The sequence below is a fragment of the Heterocephalus glaber genome, unplaced genomic scaffold (genome assembly GCF_053883595.1).
Source record: "Heterocephalus glaber isolate CG9 unplaced genomic scaffold, H.glaber_assembly_v1.0 deba00000281, whole genome shotgun sequence".
Classification (NCBI taxonomy): domain Eukaryota; kingdom Metazoa; phylum Chordata; class Mammalia; order Rodentia; family Bathyergidae; genus Heterocephalus; species Heterocephalus glaber.
In genome coordinates this window covers 17,789,277-17,815,527 of record NW_028258139.1, presented here as the reverse complement: position 1 = coordinate 17,815,527, position 26,251 = coordinate 17,789,277, and positions in this window count along the sequence as shown.

Here is a 26,251-nt window from a genome sequence, read left to right as displayed (position 1 = left end):
CACATTTTTCCTTGTTGTTTTCGTGTCTTGCTGTTAATTGACTCTTTCTTAAATCTATAAAATAAATGTATTTAGATACTTAATTGTCATTCCAATACTATTTCCAAATCATTGCTCTTGAAAGTTTTCCAAATACTAAATTTTCTAAATGTTACATTCTAATTTGAAAAATTTACCCAAAAAGGCTGATTTGTGAATGATATACAGTAAGTAAGGTCTAATCAGGCTCTCAATAAAATTTTTATTGTGGTAAGAAAAGAACCTTTTAAGTAACTTTATCAAACCAAAATATAATGAAAGCTCAAAAGGTATAAACATAGCAACAGTGCATCACAACTCCATCTAGTTTTATCACATCTAGTACAAAAGGTTCTGTGACTGTAGTGTTCACAGCATTAGACCAAGTGGCAAATACTTAGACACTGGAAAATCACCATTGTGACTTAATAGGAATCCTTCCCTTTTCATGCTTTAAGAAGAAAGGAAGAAGAAAAAAATCTCATGACTGAGAGATAATGCTACACTTCTCCATGTGGTTCTTCAGGTCCTTCTAGTCCTAACTACATTGTATCTTACCATGGATGTCACTGTCTTTTTACGTCTCTCTTCCCCTTCCCCAAGTACCTCCTCTTCACACCTGCCCTGCCTATGCCCAGCAGTCTGACAGCTGCAGGACATTGCCCTTTGCCTCCTCACTAGTTCTATAGAGTGCTTAGAAAATTACTCTAAAGTCAGATTACCCTGGGTCCAACCTTAGCTTTACCATTTACAGGATGTGTGACTTTATGTCTCATTTCTTCCTCCTGCTAAATCCAAATAAGTTATAATAATGGCTTCCCAGGGTTATTCTGGGAACTGAGATGGAAATCTCATAAATCTTGGAATCGCTTCTGAAGCGAAGTAAGTGCTTTATGCATATCCATCTATTTTAAACTTCTTTCTCATCCATGTGAGTCAATTCCAGTATTATGTCCTGAGAATTATTTTCATTAATTCCTTCAGACACTACTGTAATGAGCCAGGCATGGTGGCACAAGGTTGTATTCCCAGAAATCGGGAGGCTAAGTCAGGAGGATCACCAGGAGTTCAAGGCCAGCCTGGCCTAATAGAGAGTTAAAGGCCAGCCTGAACAACATAGTGAGACCCTGTCTCAAAACCAAACCAAACCGACCAACCAAACAAACAAGAAGACCAGGTTGTATAGTAATGGTTAATCATAGTACTCTGTAAATAAGCCTGAGGTTGATCTTATTGCTAGAAATTAACTGTTTGCATGGTTTCCTCTCACCCTGGAGAAGTATAGAGCTGAAACCACTGAAATAGCTAAATAAAGGGCACAAATTTCCCCATCCTTATGTGTGTACCTTTTGCAATGTGAGCCCTGTTCTTCTCAAGACATAAGGTCTATTTTTCTCCTTCTTGAATCTGGGATGGCTTTGTGACTGGTTCTGACCAGTGAGGAAGAATTACAATCCTTAGGGTTCCATTAACCTTGACCTCCAAAGTAGGCCTTGCAGTTTCCCCTCACAGTGCCTTGTTGCCAGACAACACTCACTTCAGCTCGAGCTGATCAACTGAAGGGTGAGATAGACAATAGTTAACAATCAGCAGCAAATGTCAGAGCTATCAGCCGAGGCCTCCTTACCCAATCCAGTTCTGCTATAGGTGACACTGCCAGAGGAGAACACTTACCTCAAAGATTCCAGCCCAGTGCTTGACCATACAGTATTTGCTCCCAGGCACAGGTGTGTTTTCATGCTATTAATTTACAGAGTGACTGCTACTCAGGACTGCATAACTGTGAAAGCTCAACATGGATTGCACTGTGATGGGCTGAAGTCAAGCACTGCATACATTGTCATATTTGCATTTGGAAAAACCTTACAATCCAGGTATGTAACCTGTCACATAATAGATGAAGAAACTATCTCAGAGTCAGCTGTTTGATACTACTAAACTTGCCCCAGTATGAACTACCTGGAATTGCAAATCCATGGGCACCAATTTGTAGAGATAATAATGGAAAGACGTATAATCTTGAAGAATTTTTGCCAAAACTTTTCTTTTTGCTTTAAGAATATGGTGAGATAGATAAGTTCAAATCTTGTAATCATGCAGCCTTTAAGATTTTCTAAATATAGCCAAGAAATTGAGACTGGAATTCAAATGCAGAATTTCAGCATGAGGATATTGCAAGAAGTCTCTGATTTCTGCTGCTCCCTGTTTCTGACATTCAATGGCAGAATCCAATCTTAGTATTAAAATTTCCTCTGGAAATTATTTTGAAATGTTCAGCCTGTCATCACCACTATGACATCCATGGAACCCCTAGACTGTCCCAGAAAGACAGATAACACAGCTCCTGCAGTAGCCACCTCAGTGATTGTATTAGTGAGTTTCTTCATTGGACACGATAATCAATATCAACAACCTCAACATGTGAGGTTTAAATTGGCTCACAGCTTTGGGGCATTCAGTCCATGGTTAGCTATAAGGACTCCCCTACAATTCCCAAGGCAAGAGTATCATGACAGAAGAGTTGATGGAGAAACGCTGCTTATTTAAAGGTAGCCAGAGCCAAAGCAGGTGAACAGTAGTAGTGAGGAAGGAGCAAGAGATCAACTATAAAAATTCAGAGTTCACACCTCCATCACCCACCCAACCACATCGAGAAGTGTTGTTTACTAATCCCCTAACGGACTCCTACCCTGATCAAAGTGACAAGTAAGCTCAATCAATCACCATGGTTGTCCTGGTATTACTATACCTTTACAACATAATATGCATCTAGATATTCTTCAAATTCAGAAATGTATCTGATGTCCAAAAAAGTTTCACTGATATATAACTAGTTCTTTGAATTCTGTAGACAGTAGCCCCCTAAGAAAATGGATCAATAGATTAATGGATAAAGACATGCAAATAGACATATGCAAATGTATGCGTATGTTTGTATAATGAGCATTTTATTAAATCCTGCTTACCTGCTTCTGTAAGACATCATTTTGTGTGTGTGTGTGTGTTTATTAGAAAGGATACATGAAAAAAAATGGTTTGAGAATCATATATTTTATTGCCTCCTATAAGCAGCTGACTTACTTATAACTGGAGCATGTGGCTCTGGGGAAAATGACCCATTAGTGCCATTGTACACACAATATTTGAGTATGTTTACTTGACATTTGTCTACATACATGTAGGAGACTTCGCCATCAGCCCTAGGAAACTAGAGTCCTGTACTCATTGCTATACAAGGAGTGTAGATCTCAGAGGTTCAGGCTGGTGCCCCGGGAAAAGCACCAAGACAAATGCTGTTTTCTTAGGCCAGGACTGCTCAATTGCCAAATAAAACTATTATTTCTGACATCACTCTCAAAATGAGAATGGATTTGGAGATCGAGAGTTCTTGAATCAAACGTGGCTATCTGGATAATCTAGAAGATTTTATACCAAGATTTTCAGTACGAGCACAATTGACAAAAATCTTTATATAGGATTTAAGCACTTGTAAGGATTCCTCTACAAATCCCAAAATTTGATAACTAAGTTTGAATGACACTGCTACATATTCCATCTAAGTCAATACCTTAGCAATTATTTCACTAGGTTTTATGTCCTTGTTATTATAAAGACATTCCCCCCAAAATCTGATTTTCTTAGGGAAGGAGAAGTTCAAGAAAGAGAACCAATACACATTCTGAATTGATGAGCTGAGTTTAGGTTTGTCTTAGTTAATTTTTTTCTTGCTGAGACAAAATACTTGACATCCACTGTTAAAGAAGGAAAGGTTTATTTAGCTCACAATCTGTAGAGGTTTCAGTCCATAATTGGCTGGCTCCAAGGCAGGGTGGCATGGCAAACAGGCATCACAGAGGTGAAACACTTCATGGGCGGCAGAAGGTAACAACAAAGTATCAAAGAAGCAAGTCCAAGGGAACTTAGCAGCTTCTTTCTGCCCCCTTTATATCTTTTTTTCCCCAATTTCCTTCAGATGTGTAAGGAAAATCATTTTTAAAGTAAAAGCTTTATTGAGATATAATTCACATACCACAAAGTTCAACTTTTCAAAGTGTCTGCACACTTTGTCTAGTGTATTCACAGATGCACACCCATTGCCACCATCATATGCAAGGACCTTTTCACCACCCCAGAAAGGGAAGTGCACAGCAGCTCCTTCTATCTCCTCCCCATGGCGCCCAGGCCCAGGCAGCCCTGACCCACTTCCTGTCTCTAAGGACTTGCTGTTCTGGACATTTCATACCAATGGAACCATAAGAATCTGGCATTTGCCTCTAGCTCACTCCATTTAGATAGTGATTTTAGGGCTATTGGACTTAGGGCAGGTGCCAAATCAATCAGTGGACTGATTTAATAATCACACAGCCTTAACCCCAGCATCACGCACTCTACATCCAGCCAACTGTGAAAAGCCTTCCCCCCACTGACTGTATGAGGCTTTGAAGGGACATCTAGACACAAGCCATAACAAGGTTCCATTTTCCTAAACTGAAATCTCCAAAGGAACATTTGTCAGTCTGATTCATGGGACTTTGTCGAACTTCAGTGGTCAGGGTAAAATCTTTTATTCCTCAACGAAGTTGCACAGAATTATTCTATGACTCAGAAATTACACTTTTAGCTCTGTGCCCAGAAGAATTAAAAACATGCCTACACAAAATGATATATAGATAATCCATAACAGCATAATTCACAAGAGCTAAAAATTGGCAACCATCTACATACCCATCTGTTAATGAAATAATAGACAAAACATGGTATATCCATGAATTTTTTTTTTTTTTGGTACTAAGGATCAAACTCAGGACCTTGCGCTTGCGAGGCAGCCAGCAAAACCACTGAGCTAAACCCCCGACCCTATCAGTGAATATTATTCAGCCATGAATGTGAAAGAAATGGTTATGTATCCTATAGTAATGGGTAGATCTTGAAAAAATGATGCTTATTGAAAGAAGCTAGATGCAAAAGGCCACATACGTATGATTCTATTGCTATCAAATTTCCAGAATAGCAAAATTCATGAAGACAGAGATTAGATTAATAATTACCAGCGATTGCGCAGAGAGGACAATGAGTGCTAATAAGGAAAGAGTTTCTTTTGAGGATGATGAAAATGTTCTGAATGTGGGTAATGGTGCTGGCAGTAAAACTTTGAGAATATACAAACATTCATTGAATTGAATGTTTTAAAACTGTGAATCTTATGGTACGTGAATTATATTTTCCTAAAGAAAATATTTTACAACAGTCTGTAATGGAGCTTTTAGAAAGCATTCCAAAACATTATCAGGAGTTTCATAGACAAAATATTTCTGGACACAGTATGCAAGAATCAGCATGCCTCAGTAGCAGGTTTTTCCTGAGAAAAGCTGCAAAAGAACCAAAAAGCAAAAGGCAACTGGCAGCAGATTTTGAAGGTCTGTTCACAGCAGGGTAAGAAGTTGTGTCCAGTGTCTAAAACTGTAGGCGAAGGGAGCCATTCAAATAGGCACAAATAGGCAGGAATACCTCCAAGAGCACAAATGATTTCTTTGTAGGTTTGATTTTTCTCTTGGTTTGTGTCTCGAAGACATACAGTACACAAAGAGGCTTTTTTTCTGATAATCCATATGAAAAATAAAGCAAAGGAATATCAAAACTTGAAGTGTGAGAGAATATGAAAGCTCAATTACATTAAAATGAAAAAGGAGTCTCACAGACAAGCAAAGCAAGGTAGAAGACTTCAAAAACACAGCAGACAAAGCATTCGAGGTGGTTCCATTTGTTGATTTCTAAGGGTATTATACTTTTCATTTTCTATTTCATTCAGATTGTTTTAACAAACTGATGGTTTTGACTGAATGGATAATTAAACAAGTGATTCAACTTACCTTTACAAAAAAAAAAATCCTATAGGTTACTGAATTAGGGTTTTCCAGAAAAGAACCAGAAAATATTTGTGCATATGGCGAGGGGGGCGGGGGCAGGAGAGAGAGAGAGAGAGAGAGAGAGAGAGAGAGAGAGAGAGAGAGAGAGATCGAGAGATCTTCTGTCCTTGGGCTGGAAAACCAAGAGATCCAGTGCTGTAGTTGTCTGAATATGAAGCCTTTGTGAATCAGGGAAACTGATAATGTAATTCTACATCTGAGAACCAGAGAAAATGAGGTGAGGTGAGATATCCCAGTTTAATTGCCTGGGCAGGCCCTACACTTTAGAAACATCATTTGATACTTGCTTCAGACACTCAGCTCCACTTTTCTTTCCACTGGAAAAGATATTTCCAAACTTACTATTTAAGTTTTATTCAGGTTGTGGCAGAATTATGACAATGCCTAATAATCTGCAGTCTCTGTTTTGCTTGTGTTGCTTTGTTTCAAAAGCGAGTCCAATAACAACAGCACCAACAATAATATACCACTATTACCTGGTACTTTGTGAAACTGTGTTTCCAGGGATTGAATTAAGTTTTCCTTAAAACAACTCCATTTCAAATTTGGAAAATCATAGAACCAGAGAAGTGAAGGAACTTACTCAATATCATATGATCAGTCAGTAACAAAATCGACATCCAAACAAAAACCATTTGCCTCCAAAACTATCACATTATTATCATCTTAGAGCATCCTCCCCCTAGCAAAGATTTAACTAATTGACCTCAAAACATGTAAAGTGCAAGACTGCAATTTCATTGCTTAGTTCTCCACTTACTACTAAGGGCTCAGTGAGGCAAGAGCACCCCTATCCTGACAGTGTGGAGTACTGAGCAGTGTCACACTCACCAAACCATCCAGGCCACATTTGGCTACTCGTTTTCAAGACTGCTCTGCTTGTTATCAGTCTCTTCTTCACTGCACAGCTGTGACAGAATGCATTGTGTATCCTTTGAAATGTTTACAAAGATATTATAAAGTTTCAGAAAATTTTACAAATAATTTTGTGGAATGGAAAGCATACAATTTTTGACAATCTTTTCTTTTCTTGCTGGCTGGCAAATTGATATTTCAGCTAAGATGGCATATCCATGTGTTTTCTGCTTGTCCTCTGCCTCCTCGTCAAACATTCCCTTATTACAGCTGTGGGTCATCCCTTCCTTCTAGCTTCACTGATCTTTGCATAGATTGTTCTTTTATTAATTCTTGTTTTATGGCACTGAAGATATTTATTAAATCTCTGACATCTGCTTTTGAACCCATGCTTCCTGAAGGTAGGGACCATTCTATCCCATCTTTGTATTTTCTAACATATACCATAAATAACTACCTAGATGTCCAGTATTGATAATGGGGAGTTAAATGAGTCAGACAAGCAGACCCTGCTTTGAAACCCTCTGTTCATTAGCAGAAGCCCTTCCAGGTAAAGAAATCAGAGTGGTCATTTCCAGAACTGACTTTCCTGTCCTTCCAATCTGCCTCAGACAATCACATGAGATAAATACCAGTAGTTCACCATTTCCCTGGAAATCAGTCCCACTGGTGGTTAACATTTAAATAATTTTCTACGATGGACTCAGTAAGTCCCCTACAAGAGTCCCAGAATCTTGCAAATATATGATCATATATGGTTAGAGTAACTTCGAACCTGTGATTAAGTGAAGGACGATCCCCAGTGTCCAAGTGATCACAGTGATCCACAAAACAGTGAGGCAAGGTGGTCAGAGTAAGCAAGTGGAAGATGTGAGGTATAAGGCAGGTTAGAGTGATTTCAGAAAGGGTCAGAATGAAGGGAGTTCCCGGAAGATGAAAAGGGCGAGGAAACAGTTCTCCCCTCAGTCATCTAGAAGAGACCCGGCCGGCCAGTCAACACCTTGTCCTCTCAGTCTGATTGTTCATAGCTGACCTCTGGAACTTTAATGTGCCATTTAAAGATGCATTTTTGTTGTTTTCTATCAGAGGGCAATGAATCCTCTGACTGCCTAGAAAGGGGACAGTGAGGGCTAAAGAAAAAAAGACAATAGAGACTCATGTAATTTCAAAGTATATGAAGGACCGGAAGGTCACTGCCTGAGAGTGGGCAGAGAGCACACTCTGAGAGCTTGACACTATTTACTGGGTACACACCACCACAGGAGGGAGTATCAGGTGACTTAGGGGGCTGAGGTAATCCTGTGTAGATGAGGATCTTACGTTGATGAAGATCTTAGGTCAGGAGGTTCTTATGTTGAGGCGGGCTATAAAATGGAGCACTACTCAGCCATAAAAAATGAGAAATTAGAGACATTTATAGCTAAGTGGATGCACATTGAGGTGATACTCTTAAGTGAAATAAATAGGACACACATGAATAAATTCTGAATAGTTTCTCTGGTGTGAGAAACTGAAAATGTAAATAAGGACTAAATGTATAATAGGTAATGTGAAATAGGAAGAAAAGGGGCAAAGGGGAAGGAAGTGGGAGGGCTAAGGGAAAGGATAGAAGGGAATGGGATTAAATATAAGAAAATGGAAAAATAGGAACAAAATCTTTGTAAATAGGGAGGACTGGAGTGGTTGAAGGGAGGGCTGGGCAAGGGTGAAAAATAAGAACCAAGAGAGACTATGTAAAGGTGCAAATTTCCAATGATGAATGTCATTATATTGTATACCTACAATGTACCAATGATTAGAATGAATAATTGAAAATGTAAAATAGGAAGAAAAGGTCCAAAGGGGTAGGGGTAGTGGGAGGGGCAGGGGAAAGGAAAGAAGGGAAAGGAAAAATGATGAGAAATGGAAAAAATGGAAATAAAGTCTTTGTAAATAGGGAAGGGTGGAGGGTGTGAAGGGAGGGCTAGGAATGGGGAAAAAATAAGAACCAAGATGCATTATGTAAAGGTACAATTCCCAGTGAGAAATGTAATTGTGTTGTATACCTTACAATGTACCAATAAAAGAATTTAATAAAAAAAATAAAAAATAAAATAAAGTAAAAAAAAACAAAAGCAAAAAACATTAAGAATTAGCAAAAACTTTTAAAAAAAAAAGAGCATTCTTACAGTAGTAAGTGGGAAGAGTTAAACTGATAAGAATTTGTCCCCCCGCAAGTGAAACCTTTCTCTTACTATTCCATTCTCAAGAAACTAGGACATCTTCAGCTGGTGTAATCCTGCCCTGGTGTGCCACAGCATCATAGCACCATTAAGGTTTCAGCTGTGACCAGACACAAAAATGGAGCTGTGTCTCGACATAACATAGCTGGCCTGTATGCAGAAAAACTAGGCCTGGGCCGGGGATTTAGCTCAGTGGTTTTGCCACCTGCTGCGCAAGTGCAAGGACCCGAGTTCAATTCCCGGTACCAAAAAAACCCCCCAAAAACTAGGCCTAATCGTAATTTAATTGTGAAATGATTTTTCCCCAAAATTATGTAGACTTGCTCCCAACAGTTTTCAGCCGTTAAATATGTAGCAATCTTGCATAGTAGGATTAGAAAACTGGTATACTTCCTTCTTAAAGCAAGCTGCTATTCATGGGATTCCCAAGTAAAAGAAATGTCCTTGTATGACATAGGATCCACCTACTTTTTATGTATATAGCCTCATATTATGAAGGAATAAAATGGAATTGAAGGAAACAGCTCTGATATTTCATCTTTTAAATATTGTGAACACTTTTCTCTAACTCGGGTTTGGACAAAGGCAGTGCTTATAGTCTTTGATAACAAGAGTAAGTCGGGCCAGTAAGGTTTTAAGTGCACTGGCACCAGATTTTAAATCATTTTCAATCATACAAAGAACCAATATAAAAAAGGGGCATTGTGTCCTGGTCACCTTGACAGTATCCACACTAGCTCCCTTATTCCAAGTTTTTTCCTCTATCCACTTCCTTTTCTTTTCCACGGGAGAAAGTTGGCAGGCTCTGTCCACACGTACCAATTCTTTCAGAGCAGAAAACAAAGACAACCGACACTTCTTAAGCAGTGGGGGGAAAGTCACTTTCCTCCCTCCTCTCTCGTCCACGTGATGGTGGTGAGAGCTATTCCCTGCCAAACAATTAACATTTCAGATTCATTTTCTCAACTTCATAAAACCTTTCATTTCTGATCTTTTATTTGGGCCATGTTTTACTTTTCATAATACATTTTTCATAATTTATCATTCATTTACATTTCAATTAACAACGCTGGCTGTTTGTAAAAACTATCCTGATGGAGGAGTGTGAAATAAATTATTGAGTTGCTATAATCTGCACTTCCATTACCACCTCATTTACCCTAATGACACTAAAAAGATTGTCACCCTCAATGTAGCTCATCTTAGTAATAGAAATTCCCTTTGGAGTTCAACACACTGAGGCTGTAGGTATTTGCATGTGGTGCTGGATATGTTAACAAGGCAGTTGCATGCTGGACTTTACCCAGGCAGTATTCAGGGGAGTCTCACATAGAAATCAAACTGTGTCCAGAGCACTACAAGGAGATGCTCCTGGGCTCAAATAATGAACAGTTAACAAGAAAGTCCCTTGATTTCCATCATCATAGCCTAATTCCCTGGTCCTCTTTGGCATTCCTTTTGCACACATTATTTTACATTGAGCAAGGCAGTGACAGTGGGAGTAAGATATTGAGTTAGACTTGGCACCTGCTATGTATTGGACAGTATTCTCCAGGCTTCTGCACATCATACACCCAAATTCCTAAGCCATTGGGGAAAAAATGCCATGTAAATAAATGGTTATAATGTAGATTATAATAAGAAAGAATAGAAGAAAAAGAAATATTTATTGAGCTCCTACTATGTTTGATGCATTTTGCAAATGGATTTTATCTCTAATAGTTCCTGAATACTCTTATCACTCCCACTGTATTAACAGCAGATAAAAATAATAAGTAGTCACTATTGCAAATGTATTATGAGTCAGTATAGCAGATGCTGTGCATGACCTGTTCATACCCTCTCATCATTACCATTGCAACACACCATGACCCAGCTTCAACACACAGCTTCCAAATCTCTCCCTGTGGGATTTCTTCAGTTGTCAGAGCCCACATTGCCAGCATGAGTGTTGGGGCATAGACATCCCATCTCCCTCACACTGCAGCAGCCCTAACCCTGCATAGGATGTATACTCTGCTAAGATTTTTTACTGGAGTTAAGCTCCACTTACATAGAATATTAGCTGTCTGGTAAGTCACTTTCTTTTGGCTTCCTTCCTGTCTTTGCTTACTGTTACAGTTTATATTGAGATGTCCCTCAAAGCCTCATGCACTCATAAATAGGGCTTTTGGAAGGTGACTGGATCTTGGGTGTGTGGTCAGTGGACTGGTCCACTGATGAGTTTATAGCTAAATGTGATGCTGAGAGTTGAAGCCTAGTTGGAGGAGGTGGGTCACTGGCCCAGCGGTCCAGCACAATCTCTCTCCTTTCCTCTTTCTCGATCCCTGTCTCCTGTTTCCATGCCATGAGCTATGCCTGCTGTATTCCTCGGCCATACCATCCTGCCTTAGTGCCAGCCAACTATGGACTGAAACTTAAAGTGTGGGTCAATATAAACTTTTTCTACTTTAATTTGCAGGAGTTGAGTATTGTGTCATCATGACAAGAAAGTACCTAAAACATCTTCTTACTCACTTGCAGGGGTTTCGTAGTATCACCTGTTGACTCAGCTATTTACACTTAAATCCTAGTCCTATGGCCTACACATGGTCTTTTGACATATTTCTTGAATTTATTCTGTCTCAAACCCTTCCAGTGACCCTGAGTTCATGGTTCCTAAATGTGTTCAGAAATTACCCAAGTACCACCTGGTTGGATTCCTGATTATTTTTCTTTCACACCTGGTTTATTTTTTACACTTTTGAAATGTTGTACAGTGTTATATCATGACCAGCCTGAGAATGCTTATTCACCCAGAATCTAAGAATGTGACTTTATTTGGAATGAAGGTCTTTCCTGATATAATCCGTATCTGAAGAGGAAATCATTCTGCATTAGGCCAGTGATGAATATCTGTATAAGATACAGAAAATGAGAAAAAACATCCACTCAGAGATGAGGCTATGTGAAGACTGGACAGATACTGAAAGTTTACTACCAATCATGGGAACAAACTCTGTTGATATCTTGATTTAAGAATTCTATCATCCAGATGTAAGTTTGTGGTAATGTATGTAACAGTCCTGTGAAAGTGATATAGACATCCTTTGTAGTATTCAGAAACCCCCAGAGAAACAGAACAAAGATGATATACATGTACACATGAGTTGCTGACTTTTAACATCATCATGGTGACAATTCAATACATTCAGTAGAAACTATATTTTGAATTTTGAATTTGATCTTTTCCCAGGCTAGTGATATGAGACACCATGGCAGCAGCAGTAACTCAAGTACGAGCCAACCACGTGATGAAAAGAGCATGAGTGGTGTTGCTATGATATTCAATAGTATTAAACACATTTGTAATTGACATTTTTAATTTACAATAGGGTTTTGGTGAGTAAACCCATTACAAATCAAAGAACATTTTTGTATACATACTCTCTTATATACATTTGCATATATATGCGTGTGTGTATCCATGTATGACATAGATCTATCTATTTATTTATTATAGGAATTAGCCTCTATGATTGTGGACCCTGGTATTTCCCATGACCTTTCATCTGTACACTAGAAAACCAAGAGAACCAATGGAGTAACCCAGCCTGAGTTAGAAAGCCCAAGACCTATGCACACAGATTTCAAGGGCAGAAGAAGACAGATGTCCCAGCTGAAATAGAGACCATGAATTACCCTTTCCCCTGCCTCTTTGTTCCATTCAGGCCTTCAGCAGGTTAGAGAAGGCTCACCTACATTAATGAGGTGACACTCTACTGCATCTATTGATTTCAAAGTAGACCTTTTCTGAATACAGTTTCATGGACCCACCCTAAATAATGGGGTTTTTTGCTATCTGGGCAACCCTTAGTCCACCAAGAAGACAAATAAAATTAACCATCACATCAAATTACTTTTGATTGCCTTTTCCCACTACTTATTTCCTTACCACACTGAAGAGTGACTTTCAGTCTCCAGGCCTGTGCACACAAACTGGAAAGAGCCCAAGGTGACAAAGTCATCATTCTGGACCCCTCTTCAATTTGTTCCTTTTCAAAATAGTTCCCTGTGTTTCTGGCTTTGAATACAAATGATCATTTACACAGCATTCTGAAGACTTTAGGTTTGAATTTTAAAACTGAGCCATCAAGTTCTTACTTCCTGTCATGGATCTTGGCTTAGATTCATTCAGTTGCCCCTGCCCTGAATGGCATCCTTATAGCAACTATCCATCAAGGCCAAGTTACAGTCCTGGCCTGGCACTGGGGACCACGGGACTTGAGGATTTCATCCTGCCCATCAGAGTCAGCCTTATTTCTCACTTCCAGAAGTTGTGTATAACCCAGAATGACCCCCCTACTAGTTCCCTGCATGCTTCATTCAATGAAAAGGGTGAAATCCAAATCCACCAAGCAAATTCTGATACTCATAAAGCACTTATTCAGGGCATATTTGACTAACACACATATTGAATAAGGAAGGAGGCAAAATATAATTCTTTTCAGAATTCTGCACATTCTTAGGGCCAAAGAGAGAAATTTCTTCAAAACAAAAAAACTGAGTAGGTCTGAAATATATGCCTTTATTTTTACTTAAATAGGACTTCTGTGGTCAGAAAGTTTGTGTTCCCCCAAAACTCGTATGTTGGAAACTTAATCAACAATGGGAATTGACGGGGGAACTAGATGGGGTATTTCGGAATTGATCAGCTCTGAGGGTGGAAGCCTAGTTAATGGGATTAGTAGCTTCATAAAAGAGGTCCCAGAGAGCTGCCTTGCCTCTGGACTCTATGTGAAGTTACAACGAGAATACAGCCCTCGCCTGACAATACCTGTGCTTCTGAGATCTTGGACCTCACAGCTTCCAGAGCTGTTAAAGAAAATTCCTTTTTACAAGCCACTCAGTTTATAATATTTGTTACAGCATCTTGACTGGACTAAGACAGGTCTTTAAACTTGGTGATATGCACCCTTTTACTGTTCACAAAGTGAAAGCTGTTAAGGTAGCTGAAACAAATCTAAGATAAAATATAGACAAAATATATTTACATAAATTATAATCAATGAATATGTCTAAATATGAAAAGGCTGATTCCAAATGTGGCCTACTGTTCACTGACACTGAATTATGTAGCTTGATTTCCATCGGGATGCATATTGCAGAGGATTAATCTTATTGGTGTCTTGACTGTGTACATTCAAAATATATTTTATTTTAAGCCCATCTGCCCAGTACAGTGGGTTGTAACTTTTTGGTCATTTTAATGTAAAATTATTAATGCCAGATGTTCATTTTCTGGTGTATTCCAAACATAATACATGTTACTATTAGGAAAAAATGTGTTTTACAATTGCATAATCATGTTCAATAAATTTCAGGTCTTATTAAAAATCATACCCCCAGAGTATTTCCCAGAAGGTATATTAGGTAATGTCCCTTTTGTCTTGTTTTATAAAACGAGTTCAGATGTTGAGTATTGTATATGCCATTACACTGCACTTTTAAAAAATCAATATATAGTATAATAAGTTAAAGTGTCATAGGAGAAGACAATCAGTAAATTTTAAATGGAATTTACACAATTTCTTTGTGTTCAAGATGACAAAATTTAGGTTCAAGGATATATCAGCCTGGATCCAATCAGGTGACAGAAACCTCACGAAGACTTAAATACATAATTATAAAGGGATGATAAATGAAGGTGACTATGAGAAACTCTGTAACATTATGCCCACGTGAGACTGAGAGGATCTCACTGTAAAATGTGCCATGAGACTCCATCAGATGGCAAAGAAAGACCTGAGCTGCTCTGGCCAGAGCATGTCCACAACTCCTGGACACCCAGACAGTGGGCAGAGGGGCAGAGGAAGGTGGGGTGCTAGTCTGCACATGAGCTGGGCGCCTGTTTTCTTAATGAGGAGGGCCAAAGGAGGAAAGCCTCAAGAGGGCGGGGTGCAGCAGAGGGAGGCGGGGTGTTAAGAGTGCAGTAAGGAGGCACAGAGAAGGTGAGCCCCAGCCCAGGTTGCGCCTGTGGACTGGATGCAGGGATGCTGGACAGCAGCATCTGAGATGTTTTCACATCCACACTGTGACCATCTGGGCCTCCTGCAAGAGATCCTCCTTCCTTCTCAGTAAACACCCTCTACAAGAAAGTTTAACATCATGCTATCAGTGAGAAGGGCCCAGCTGCTGTCGCAGAGCAGGTATTGGGGCATGAATAGAATACTGTGAACAGATTACAAAAACATAGTACAGTGCAAACTGACAAGCAAGGTGAATGTGCGTGGCCCGGAGTCACACCTGCCTTAGTGGCAGAGTCCAGATGAGAATGGAGACCTTGGCATTTTGAACTCAACCTTTTCTTCAGTATGGTTCCTTAGGCTCAGTAAAGTGAGCACATATGGTGGAAAAGAAGACATAAGAACAATGTACAAACTGTCATGATGGTTTCTCATCCATTATTTTCATTTGTTAGAATAACAATATATGGGAATCTCCTGCCCATTTTACAGATAAGTTCACCAGCCTTGTAGGGTTGACAGGTGACATAAAGGCTGTGCTACGCAGCCCCTGGCAGACATTCTCAGAGAAGACTGAAAAGGGGATAAGGCCTGTGAAAGGAATGTTTCCTCTATAAATATTCACTGACAGGCCACCACCCTGGCTTTGGGATGACAGAACCACAGACATCACGAGGAAACTTCTGCTGCTATAGCCTGGTTGCTCAAGCCTGATCCGTGTATCTGATCATCCTAGAACATTATTAAAGTGATGATACAGATCTCTTTGAATACCAAGTGAAGCAAAATCATTCTTTAATACAGTAATGTTATTAATGACTTCATTTTCACCATCTAGGGTTATTTTTGGGGGGAGGAACTACATTTTATTTGTTATTATAATATGCTTTCTCTTTTTATTTGATCAACCCTAAGCATACAAAAAGTTATCCTGTGAATGAAAGTGGTTCTACAACTCCTTGGATATTGACAGGTAAATTACAGAGTTCATTTGACTTGGACCTCTCTCCTTTTTTCACAGCATGTCTAAGCAGTGTGTGTGACACACACCACAGAGGTAGAAAAGGTTATGTGTAATACATTAGCTTCTTAATTGTAGAGAATTTCTGAAAATTAGGCTGAGAAAACACTAAACCATGGCTCTGAAAAGTCCCATGAAGAAGTTATCCCCTGGACTGCTCCAGCCTTTGTCGGGTACTTGAGAGAAAGGTCTACTAGGGTTGTGAGCAACTGCACTATGAAAGCCTCTACCAATCTCTTTGCAGGTTCTGAGGAACACACAGCCCTGAAGGCAGACAGGCATCTCTTGTTCTGCTTCACCCACACAGACTAGCAGAAGGAAGGATTCCATTCTCCCCTGACCACAACGCAATCCTCTTGCTTGTTTTCAGCTTGACACCTAAGGCAATCATCCACCACCTGGACATGCAGTTGCCACAGGGGTGGAGCTCCACATGCCAGCACTGCATGGATACTCCATTATACTTCCTCACTGAGAACATTTTGTCACCTCCAACTGAGGTGCAGGGCTTTTCACTTTCTTCCACTTGGGCCATGGAGGTGGCGCAGAGCCAGTGGTGAAGATGTTGGATCAGGGGAGTACACCTTTCAGTTGTCTTGCTGATTTGGAGAAAGCTTGACTGACAGAAGCTAGACATAGGAATAGATGGAGGGATAATGATTTATACAGAAGCCAAAAACCTGGATTCAATCCAAGCTGTAGGATTTGCCTGTTTTGTATCCTAAAGCAAATTATGTACTCACATAGTTTCGATTTCTGCATTTGTATAATGAAAAAGTAGTAGATTATGCTATTGTTTGAAATAATAATTGCACTTCCCTGTGGATCACCATACAACTCCACCTTTATAATATCAGATTAGCCAAGTGGCTTTGCTTTAAATATTGAAATAAAAAAATGGAGCATGTGCTATTTTATTGTAGAAGCTTCTCGAGTAATTCTGTGGTTTCATCAGATCCTCTTTTGTCTTTGCTGTGCAACTGGCAAGTGGAGGCTGCTATTTCAGCCCCAGACCCCAAATAAACAAAATACGTAGCAGAAACGCAACTAAATTTGACAGATATGGAGCATGATTGAGAAACTCATCTTGGTGAAAGTTGCTAATATATTCCAGGTATTTGACACAAGAGAGTCAATTGCACCATACATTTTGGTATTTCTATGGCATTCCACTCTCAGAACTGAGATTTTCCACAGAGACTTGTAATGTGAGACTTGATCTTCTCCTCTCTGCACCTGGCCTTGACACAGAGCTCTGCGAAGGAGTCTCACTGACTCCGTTGGACAATTAACTTCCCTGTTCTTCAGCTCTAAGCTGGCTCTCGATTCCAGGCTCTGTTTCAGGTGTTTGCACAAGCTCCTGAGGGCAGGTTCTGAGAGTTAATCAACTTTGCACATCCAGATCCACTAATAGAACTTAGAAGTCCTTCAGTCACTTAAACATTCCTTTACTGAACAAAATCTAATACTTAAATTACAAGCCGATGGTGCAGATGTACCATAGGTTTATGGAGAAATTAGACCCTCCTCAAATGAAAAACTTAATAAAAATGGACACTTTTAATGAATAGATACTTCTCAAAAGAAGAACAATTGGCCAATACACACATGAAGAAAAGACTCAGCATCTTTTCCCACTAAAGAAATGTAAATCAAAACAGCACTGAGATTCACCTTACTCCAAGAAGAATGGCTATCATTAAGAATTCCAAATAATATGATGATGATGATGATGATGATGATGATGATGATGATGATGATAAAGAGTGTGTAGGAAAAAAGGAGCCCTTTTACTTTGTTGGTGAAGATGTAAACCACTACAACCACTATGGAAACCGGTATGGAGATTTCTAAAAATAGAGACTCCATTTAACCAGCTGTACCTCTTCAGGATGTCACTGAAAGGGAGTTATCAATAGTTACAGTGATACATGCATGCTTATATAATAGCATAATTAGTAGCTAAATTATAGAAGCAAGCTATGTACTCATCAACAGATGAAAGGATAAAGACAATGTAGTATATATATATATATATATATATATATATATATATATACACACACAACAGAGTACTATGCAGCTGCAAAAAATAATTTGAGTGGTATGTAGAAAAATTGAAGGATCTGGGACCTTAATATTAAGTGAAACAAATAAAGGACAGAAGACTAAATAGCAAATGGTTTCTCTTGTATGAGAAACTGAAAATACAAATAATTTAAAGAACAAAATTTTTAAAAATGATAGGAAACAGGGAGATAGATTTTGAAGTGATGGAGAGAAGCTCTACAGAAAGGGAGAATGGAAAAAATGGAGGGGAGGGGTAGTAAAAATAATAAAGATGAGATATGTGCTAATTTATCAAGATGATTAAAATTATATGTACTACAAACATATTAAAAATAAAGTGAAAATATACAAAAATAATAACTTAAAAGTTCAAGATACAATATGTCACAAGATATCAGAGTGTACAGTGAAATGAATCTAGATAGCTAGAAATGAATATAGATATAAATATACATCTAGTCATATAGATTTTTACATCCATGTGGTAGGATTTAGTGTGACATTTAATACCTTATTTGTTATTTCACATACTTTTGAAATCTTCTACTATTAGATAACAATTTAGTTTATATAAAAGTTATAAATGTGTTTTACACTTGTTATAATGGATTAGGAATTGTGCATATGTCCCTTCCCCAAACAAAAACATATGTTCCTCCCCAACCACCAGTCACTGTCAAAGCACTTTTTAAAATTATCTCATTTATTGCTATAATGACCCCATAGCACAAGTACTATTAACTTCCTAGTTTTACAGAAAGGAATTGGAGGCACACGTCTGTGATGTGACTTTGTAGCATCATCAACTGTGACTGGCAAAGTCACCTAGACTCTCTAGAGTCCCAGTGCTGGAGCCCTGTGGTTCCCCATGTATGACTCCCAGACTAGCAGAATCAGGGTCTCCTGGAACCTAGTAGATTCTTCTCCTCAACATCACTTTTTGAATCAGCAGCCCTGAGTGTGGAGTAGGGAGAATCAGACATTGAGTAATACCAAGGTTTCCAGGTTATTTTTTTGAATGCTCAAGTTTGGAGATCATTGATCTACATTTTGTTGGCTTACAGTTCATGGGAAAATTCATGCAACTCATGGTCATGCTGCGACTGTAGCTGCCTGTTTGGAAAATGTTGTTATTAAACTCCAACTTACTTAATTTAAGTTGAGTGTCAAAGGAGATGGGGGACCATGGATAGTCTAAAAACCTAAATAACTATAAAATGGTGAAAGTGAGTATCTATCTACCCTCAAGGAATCAAACATTGGCAGTATGACTTACATGACTTTCATCAGGGAAGATAATAATTATGTTCTGTCCTCAAACATGGCTAGAAGACATTCAATGCACAAAGTGCCAGGAAGTCACTGCAGAGAGACAGGGCAGAAAAGATGAGATGTGGAAGACCAGTCTAATTTACAAAGTGGGGCGATGGGGCAAGTGACCAGAGTAACACTCTGAAGTCTGAAGACACAGATGTAACAGGGCCGGACCACACAGAGGGATTGGAAAGAATCTGAATGTTATGCTAAGATCACAACACAGATTCAGATATAATATTGTACATTGCATTTATTATTACATATAACAATATAATGTGTGTGTGTGTATGTGTGTATATATATATATATATATATATATATAAACTGCAATAATTCTAAAAATGCCCAGTCATTCCTGTAAAGATCAAATTTATCCTTCCTGCATATATTTATCAGCCATCACTAAAATTACAGAGAATTAAGAAGGCTCGCTGATATCCATGTGGCCATTTTTGTCATTCCAAACATAAAAACAACTTTAAAAATACTTTCATGTGAGCTATTCTTGCCTGTGCTAAGGAATTCAACCTCACTCCCCAGAAGTAAATGACATGTGTTCCTACCTGTGCGGCTCACTACAGCTTTCTGAAACACCTCAAAATCCCTCCCCTGCCCTCAGCACTGACACTCATGCTTGGTGTCACAGACAGCAGGCAGCAGGGCACAGATGTTTCACGCAATGCCTTGGACCACCCTCCCAGCTCTGCTGCTTTCCAAGGACATATATCCCTCTTTTACCCTGTCTCCACCATTATATTATTGTATGTGACTTTCTAACTAAACCTTGAATCCTGGACAACAACTCCCCCTGCCTCACCCTCCCTAGGACTCTCCCACTGCACCCTGATAGGATCATTCCTTCTGATTCCTGCTCTAAACATCACCCACAGGATTGTGATTTCTTTCTTTGTGCAGGCATTGTTTTCTCAAACATCTTGCCCCATGTTTACTCATTCTTTTACTAAGAAAGCATCTGGACATCTATAGGTCATTCTTAAAGACCATCCCATTTCTAGCACTCTATATATACATAAATCTGGAAGAGAATACTCCTGTTTGATTTCTTATGCTGAAATCATTCATTGTGGAACTGAACAATGCACCACCATCACAACCACAATGTATTGTCTTCCGCACTGGCAGTTTGACCCTGAGAGTTAACTGCATGTGTGAAGAATTTCCACAGACTCTGAGAATCCCACTGTTCTGATTCAAACCCACAGGCTGGTAAGCTATCTGCAAGACACGTTAGAGAACATTTCACACTTTGCCTGTGATTTGTACATCTGACATTTCCAGTGGTGTTCATTCAACGTTTCTTCAAATAGCAGCATTGTCTCGTTCACGTTAAATAAATCAGAGGTAAAAGAAGAAAACAAGGGAATTGTTCAGCAGATGGCTCGGAATCCTCAGCTGTATCATTGCTGATCTAGGAGACTAACATTTTTGCACCACAAGATAATTATCAAATTATGTGCAAATGGGACTTGAGAGCACACAAACCATGGTAAATTCTCAGACATCAAGTGAATTTCTTCCCAAGTAGTTTTTCTTTACAATTTATGACATTAGCAGTAAAAGTTTGACATGCTCTATAAATAATAAGTTGTTTAAATAGTGCAGACACCAAAAATAATAATAAATAAGATAGCTCATTTAGACATGTCTCTGAGGCAAAAAAGTCAAAGATTATTTTGTAAAGTTCCCAAACTGTGAGGGAAAAAAATCTAGGTTAGGGGAGCTAAACTCTGTGGTCCAGCCTGTGACATGATTACTAATCTAGACAAGAAGTTTTAAGAAATACATGGACATCTTCTTCACAGTCGACACATCTACACACAAGGATGCCAGTACTGACCAGGATACTGTACCACAGCTCTTGTGTTTATAAAGTTTCAGAGTGAATCCAGAGAAATTGGCCCAATATGGCACATGACAGGATCTCAGGATGGCAGGGTCTCACTGAGGATTTCAACTTTGGTACTGTTGACATTTGAGACCAGATAATTCTTTGCTGAGAGTAGGGTGGACCATTCTGAGCATTCCAGGATGTACCCGCAAAGAAACACTCAGGACTCCCCAAGCGCAACAACTTGAAAATGTCCACAGACACTGCCAGATAAGACCTGAGGACCACGTTCCGAAGACATATCAATTCATCATTTTTCCCCTTGGCTCTTTGGACATTGGGTGCTGGTTTTGATAAATACAAAGGTGATCAGTCTCGAGAGGATCAGCTCACAGGAACCAAGCTTGCTGAAGCCACATGAAGAAATCAGATGTCACATTAATGATTTAAATTGGAAAATCAACATGGCTCCTGTCCCACTGACATGCTGCTGTAGGGTGATCAGTGGATTCTCCTTTATCCTGGAATTAGTACAAAAACAGGCCCTTGACACATGGGACTGGGCAAGGAGTCTGGGTTCAGAGCAAAGAGAGTGAGTTGAATCTTCCTAGTAGTTTCCTGAGAAGGTCAAGAGGGTCTGGTTTATTCATCCTTTTTTAAAAATTAATTTTATTGGTACATTTTAGGTATACAATATAATGGCATTCATCATTGGAAATTTGTACCATTACATGAGTATCTTGGTTCTTATTTTTCCCCCTTCCCCTGCCCTCCTTACAACCCCTCCACCCCTCCCTATTTGTTTCCATTTTCCCATTTTCTCATATTAATTCCATTCCCTTCTTTCCTTTCCCCTATCCCTCCCACTTCCCCCTCCCCTTTGCCCCTTTTCTTCCTATTTCACTTTATCTAGTATACCTTTTAGTCCTGGTTTATTCATTCTTTATTTAGAGACTCACTAGATTATGTGGTTAGAGTGGCATATTCCCATATGATGTCAAAGCCACAGTGACAAATTCTTTCTCTTTGACCTTTTCCTGTTTTTCAAGAGTGTCAGCTCTGTACACTTGTTCTCAGCCCTCATGTCTGTGACTTCTGGGTCTATGGATGCAGCCATAGGCAGAAAATACCCAGAAAAAATCAATTGTGATGAACATGTACAGACTTATATTCTTGTCATTATTTTCTAAAAAATGCAACCATTTACTTAGCATTTACATTGCATTTAATATTGTAAGTAACTTAGCAATGATTTAAAGTATATGAAAAGATGTGCTCAGGTTATTTGCAAATATGTCATCAATTTATGGAAGGGACCTGAGCATCTATGAATTTTGATATCTGTGGCGGCTCTGGAACAAATTCTCAGCAGAAGTGGATGGCTACCTATACTTCTTTTACTCAAAGCCCATTTAAGCAGTGGATTTATTGGCTAAAGTTATATTTATGGTTCAGATTTTTCTAGTTTACTTATTTAAATCTGGAAAAATATCCCATGTTGTGAGAAACTGCTGTTCCAAAAGATCAACGATGAGAAGTTGTGTGTACCTGGCCTGAGACACTCATGCCTTCATTTCTGAAGATGGAATTTTGAAATGTGGAGTGTCTCAATGAAGGGAAGTATGTATTTTCAATTCATGGGGCTAATGAAAATAAAGAGGAAGCTGATGGTGAGGCTACTTGTGATGATATAAACAACAACACACCACCATTGTTTCCAGTCAATCCTGGAGAAATTACCAGGCCACTGTGCTTGGTGGACACATGTTTGGACACTTCCCTGAGTGGGATCAGGTGTGATTTCACACAGCAATGCTCCTGGTAAGAGTGCCATCCCTCCTTCACCGAGGAGGTGAAGACTGAGACTAGAAGGTTAACTTCAAGTGCCCTTTTCTGCATTGATTTTGAACCCTGAAAAAACTCTTGGGATTCCTTCGTGTTAACTTCCATTCATTGAATATTAATCTTCATATGGGTCCTTGGGCAATCAAATAGGACAATCATGATCCCTGCATTCCCTCCTCTTTTTCTTATCTTATTTTTTAGCAATTACCAACACCTGCATACTATATCTTATGCTTACTTATCTCACAATCCACCACTGTAATTGCAGTTCTAAAGAAGTACATTATTTTCTGTTGTTTACTGCTACCATCTTAGCACTTGGACCACTGTCTAAAGTGACACAAATGTGCAATACATACAGAAAAAGATGAATAATCTAATAAATACATGAAGACAGGTAAAGCAGAAAATAACTGTCTTTGAAATTTGAAGAGTGAGAGTGAGAGGTAAGAAAATTTTGCATTGGGGACTTCAGAGGAAGCTTTGTGAAGATGAGCTGCGGACAAGGTGACCTGAACCCTATCTCAGCAGAGTTGAACACTGCTGTCTTCTTCATCAGCAAACCTCATCCCTCCTTTCTCTAAATTCTAAAATATAAAGAAAAAATTTTCTTCTGGTCTTATGTATGAACCGTCATTACTAGTGGATATTTATCTACTCTATCCTAAGTACCCCACCTTCTTTGCAATTTCAAAGGCATCAGTCATGAGTTAGTGACTAGATTGAGTGATATGCTGTGTCTTACACATGTCACTAACCCTGAATTTGCATGGTTCTGGACTCTAGTGGCATTCACATCCCCATGGATACCACAATCCCATCAACTTGGTTCTACAAGATCATATTTTCCCACCCCAGACTTCTTGCTGGGAGAGAGGGACCATGTCCAGAAAAATGACCATTGTACTCACTTGGCTTCCTCTAAACTGGATAGAAGGGAACAAGACTGGAAGTCAATGTCTCTGTGCGGATAAATACAAGCTGTATCCAAACCTGCACCGCCAACCAGGCTCATGAGGACATCCCTCTCTTAATCAGCATAACTGCCTCCCACTTCTAACCACACTTCCTCTCTAACCAATGCTTCCTCAAATAAAGCAAAACAAACAAAACATCTCCAGCAGTGCAAGCTAGAAACCCCACACAGTGTATTCACCAGATTCTCACGAGCATCCTTTCCTCTACCTCCGCAGAGCCTACTTTGGAAAAAATGCTCCATTCCACCTGCATGACTAGCATCAAAGTGAGCCTCATTTCCCCATCTTACTCCTTCATCCAATCACAGCAAACCAAAGTCATCACCTTCCTTTTCTTGTTTAGAAGTCTTTCAAAACTGTCTAACACTTCCAGGAAAAGTCCCAAATCCTTAACATGACATTTAAGCCCCTGTGCTCTGGCACAGGCATCCTTCCTGGATGTATCTCTCTACCACTCCTTTTCTGATACCCTGCATGCTGCGGAAGCCCCTGGATAGGCCGCATTCCCTTACCATCCCACTTTGGGACTCTGCTGCCTCAGGTGTCCCAGCTTAGCCTTTGTTGATGATTTCTATGCATGCTTCAGGGTTTAGATATTTTCTATTCCAAGCAAGTTCATTATACTTAGAATTTGCATAGCATTCTCTAAATGATGCTTCATTCACATGAGATAAGCCTGGACCAAGAGAGAGTGAGTCCCTCTGAGTGTGAATGGTTGCTCTGCCCTCCTGACCAGTGTGATGGTGGACAAGTTATTGTACATGTCTATTTCAGGCTCAGATTTCACATGCATAAAATAGAAGCAATGATAATCCCTGCTTTATGGAGACATTATAAGACTATTCATTAAGATGTGTACAATGCATGTAGAAGTGCTTTGTAAATTTTGTCATCATTATTGTCTTTAGCATAATAATTAATGCACTATATCCCTGTAGGTCTATAGATTTACACCTAACATGTAGTAGATGTATCTATAAGTGTGATTCGAAGGTACTTATGGACGTCAATCATGAGAAGGCATGAAAAATATGCTGCAGAAACAACAATGTGCATGACAGGCTGAAGGAAATGAGAAACAATAGAAATTCTTCATCTTAATAATTCATCCATATAACTCCTAGATCCAACCACATGTTTCAGTATGGTCTTTTGGGAAAACAGTTTAAATGTTAAAATAATAATAAACTTTAAAAACCAGAAAACAAAAACTTAACTTTAGTAAGTGTGATTTTTCCCCCTAAATTATAATCAAATAAATGATGCAAATGTATAAAGTTCCTGTTGCATGCTTAAAGAAGTGCTGTGGTATGGGGAGGGACACAGGAGAGACCACTGTTCTCTGGCAATAAAGCCCATGGCCAATCCTCTAATGTCTGCTCCCTGAGCCTTGGTTTCCTCCAGTGTTATATCTGGAAACAATTTGCATCTTGCAATTCTACTGGGTTCTTTGAAGAATTAGATGAGTTAATGGATGCAACTCCACCGTGCAAAATAAAAAGGATTATGCAAATCTGAGGTGTTATTATCGGAGAAAAATTGGAGTGAGATGAAGGGAATTCCTCCTCCACTATCCTCGTCTATAGCCAGAAAGTATATGCCAGGGTTTTGAAACAATGTAGAAGTGATCCACAGATGTAAACTGTCCCCATTTCTGACATTTTTTATTCTTTTTTTTCTCCCACTAAACCAAAATAAAACCCTGTGTTTCACTGACAGGAAAAAAAAAATGCTCAGCCCCTGTATTTCTCTGAATACACAGATGCATGGTTAGAACTTGAGAATGACTTCAGCCCCTGGCAAGATCATTTCATACTGTTCAGAATCCTCCCTACCCCCTGCAGGGCAGAGTAAAAAAAAAAATAGCTCTTTCTGTTTTTCCCTCAAGGTGAGAAATCATAAAATGAAGATAGAGACAGAATAACACAACTAGAAGAATACAGGCAAGAGCTTGGGGATTCTCAGGCTGTCGATTTCACTTCAAAGACAAAGTGGGGGAAGGATGCTCAGTGGGTACTGGCTAGAGAAGACAGAAGAAAGAATGAACGGCTGGTGCTAGGGAGAGTGTGAGAGATGACCATGCGGATTATTGTGTCCACACCCCCATGAGAGAGCCCAGGCAGCTTTGACTGTGGAGCTAATCAT